Source organism: Sinocyclocheilus grahami, unplaced genomic scaffold, assembly GCF_001515645.1.
Source record: "Sinocyclocheilus grahami isolate Dianchi unplaced genomic scaffold, SAMN03320097.WGS_v1.1 scaffold115.1, whole genome shotgun sequence".
Lineage (NCBI taxonomy): Eukaryota > Metazoa > Chordata > Actinopteri > Cypriniformes > Cyprinidae > Sinocyclocheilus > Sinocyclocheilus grahami.
The window spans coordinates 321,635-325,138 of record NW_015505294.1 but is presented as its reverse complement, the minus strand read 5'-3'; the positions used below and the strand labels follow the sequence as shown (position 1 = coordinate 325,138).

The 3,504-nt window shown below is 33.9% G+C and overlaps 1 protein-coding gene across 1 annotated transcript in view; it reads right to left on the bottom strand.

The window, feature by feature from the left end:
• Positions 1 to 3,504, bottom strand: part of LOC107589310 (genetic suppressor element 1-like) — a 53,952-nt gene that overhangs the window by 29,551 nt on the left and 20,897 nt on the right. The window lies entirely within an intron of this gene.

The window sequence follows — 3,504 nt, the reverse complement described above, 5'->3', positions numbered from 1 at the left end:
CGGGAAGGAGGAGGCGGGAACCGGCGAACACTTAAACACTTTAATAAAGTAAACAAACACACAAAATGAAAGTAAAGTGGCAGCCCCTCGCGGACGACTGCCGAACACAAAACACAAAATAAAATCTAGGCCTGGTCCTCTCTCGTCTTTCACTGTTGTAGCTCCTCCTTTTATCCTTCTGGAGCTCCTCCGTGGGACTCGAGACCGTTCCCATGGCTCTCGGCCCCGCCCCCACTCGTCACAGTAACCTTTTGTATTCATGTTGGTTTAATATGGTTTTGAAAAACCATCATATGAAAAGTAAAAATGTTTTCTTTACACATTAAATACATTGTGCTAATCATTATTCACCATCATTTCAAAATGTTTTTAAATATAGCATATAAAAAACATTTTTTCTTATTTATTAATTCATAAATGTCATCAACCTGAATTGACCTTGCCTTGTCATAAAAATTATCTGATATTTTAGGAAATATGATATCATAAAAAATAAATCAATCAATCAATCAATCAATCAATTAAATACCTAATACTTATTTATTCTAAAATATAATAATTAAATATTATGCTAAATTACTTAAGGGTCTCTTTTAAAGAATTTCATCATTTTAACTAGGATTTTTTTTCTTCATTATGATATCAAGACGGTTTTACCACCATGATATTTTTGACTGTCTCAGTATTTTTATTTAACATTTTGAATGAGCTATTTTTTATATTTTCAGTTTTCATTTTAATTTTAGTTTAAGTTTGTCATTTTATCACCTGCTTTTGTAATTTCTGTTAGTCTTTTATATTTCTTTATTGTTTTAGATTTTCTACTTTTTGGCCTGGTTTCACAGACAGGGCTTAGACTGAGCCAGGATTAGGCCATAGTTCAATTAGGACATTTAAGTCATTTTTACAAACTTGCCTTAGAAAAAAAAAACAATACTGGTGTCCATCTTGAGTCAAAACAAAGGCATTGATCTATTTTAAGATCAATCAGTGCACTGAATCAAGCTTTTTTCAGTTGAAACAGCTCAGACTTACATTTTAGTCTGGGACTAGGCTTAAGCCTTGTCTGTGAAACTGGAGGTTTAAGTTTAAATTGTTCTTACTTAAAGGTTCAGTGCACAATTTCTGAGAAACGCTGTTGTATGTGGATTGGACGGAGCACCAAAACACACTGGTAGCCAATCAGCAGTAAGGGGCGTGTCCATTCATGAAGAGGGAGGTGCCTGTGTTGCATAGCATGTTTGTGAATTTGTGGGCGGAGCTATTAAGTTTGGAGTGTGTTCCTTTTAGGTACGGGCGTGTTTGTTTTGGTGATTTCAAATAATAAGAGCGTTTCTCAGAAATTACTTACTGCACCTAAAAATGTGTATTTCAGTTTTATAATTTTGGTTAAAATTTTTATAAAGTTTTTTATATTTTATTCATTTCAGCTTTACAATTTTTTTTTATTTTTTCAGCTTTACTAATTTTCATTTACTTTACTTTTTTTTTTCTCTAACCCGAAAATAATGAACAGTTTTAGTTAACAACAACCACAACAACACTGGTGTCAATGACATCTTTCTCCTTCGATAGCCATTCAAAAGTCTCTTCAGTTCACAGCCAAACTGTGTGTGAGCCATATTTAGCGGCCAAACTGGATTGACAACCGTTTTGCTGCTATACGAACAAATATGTATATAAACCCATATGAATTTACTTTGAAAACAACTCCATTCAATCGCAAATAGGTGCCAAATATAGAGTCTGTGGATTAAACAGCGTGTGTGTGTGTTTGTGTGAGTGTGTGTTTGTGTGAGTGAGTGAGTGTGTGTGTGTTTGTGTGAGTGAGTGAGTGTGTGTGTGTGTGTGTGTGTGTGTGTTTGTGTGAGTGTGTGTGTGTGTGTCTGTGTGTGTGTGTGTTTGTGCACGTTTTTGTGACATATGAGGACATGTGTGTGTGTGTGTGTTTGTGTGAGTGTGTGTGTGTGTGTGTGTCTGTGTGTGTGTGTGTTTGTGCACGTTTTTGTGACATATGAGGACATAAATTTGTATAATGACTCGGGTATGACATAGACTTACATTGGAGAAGGTGATTTATGAGGACATTGCCCCATGTCCCCATATTTCAAAAGGCTTATAAATCATACAGAATGAGTTTTTTTGAGAAAGTAAAAATGCACAAAGTTTCCTGTAAGGGGTAGGTTTAGGTGTAGGGTTGGTGTAGGGCAATAGAAAATACAGTTTGTACAGTATAAAAACCATTACGCCTATGGAGAGTCCCCACAATTCACAAAAACAAACCTGTGTGTGTGTGTGTGCATGTGTGTGGTCGAGGCAGGCACAAAGAAGAGAGACAGTGCGACTGAAAGCAGACTGAATATATCCGTAGCTTTGGCTCCTCTATCCCGTCCCGTCCCGAGCTACAGAAGACTCTTTGTGTAAACAGAGAGAGGCTAGTTTGATCAGGGGAAAGTGTCTATTGTCTCTCCTGATGTCCCCTGACTGCAGTGCTAAATAAACTATCAAAGCCACACAGAACGAGAGCTTAACAAACCACACACACACACACACACTTCTGGCATGATCTTGCCGTCGTGCCTGAGAGTCACCAAAATAATGGACATGCAGGACCCCCACAGATCAGCCCGTTTGCACTAATCCAGCCCAACTGAAACCCCTCAGTCCCTCTTTAAAGTCTGAGAGATGGCTCTGTTTGAATCGATTGGCAAAGATAAAGGAAAAGTCACCGTAATAAACATACGTTTTTCATTTCACAACCAAATGAATGACCTCACGCAGCCTGGACTAGTTACTGTTTCTTTGTGCTCGTGTCAGATAACAGATTATTTCAATGAACAGAGAGATTTTAGGGCACCAGAATATCTCTGAAGATTATTTAAAGTTGTATGATCACCTTTTTCCGTCGTTTTTCGTCATTAGGTTGTTGGTCAAATATTAAACAGTAGTTCTCTGTGTTACATAATTAAATAAAGAGCAAATAATGCACATTAACTGTAACATTTAATACCATCATTTATATAATTTATTTGAATATATTATTTTACTATCTTATAATTCACAGAAATCATTCATTTATATTAAAATAAATTAAATGTAAATATATTCTTATCAAATAATAAATGTAGGACAGATGAGTTGGTCAATATTGAAGAATAGAAAAACAAATGAATAAATGTTCATATATATTTATATATATAATTACTATTTTAATACAAATTTTTATATATAATTTTTATATCATGCACATGATCTTAATGTATTAAAATAAATTTGATTACAAATCATTATTTTCATGTATTATCATATAAATTAAACTATTTTTATATGTAAGATAGATGAGTTGACAATCTTGAAAAAGACAAATGAATACATATTTTATTCTAATATTGGATTTCTTTTAATTTATTTTAAATAAATGATACATTATTTTACTACCATGTGCATGATATTCAAATAATATATCTAATATTGTAAAAAAATTAATTAAGTATATATAAAAAT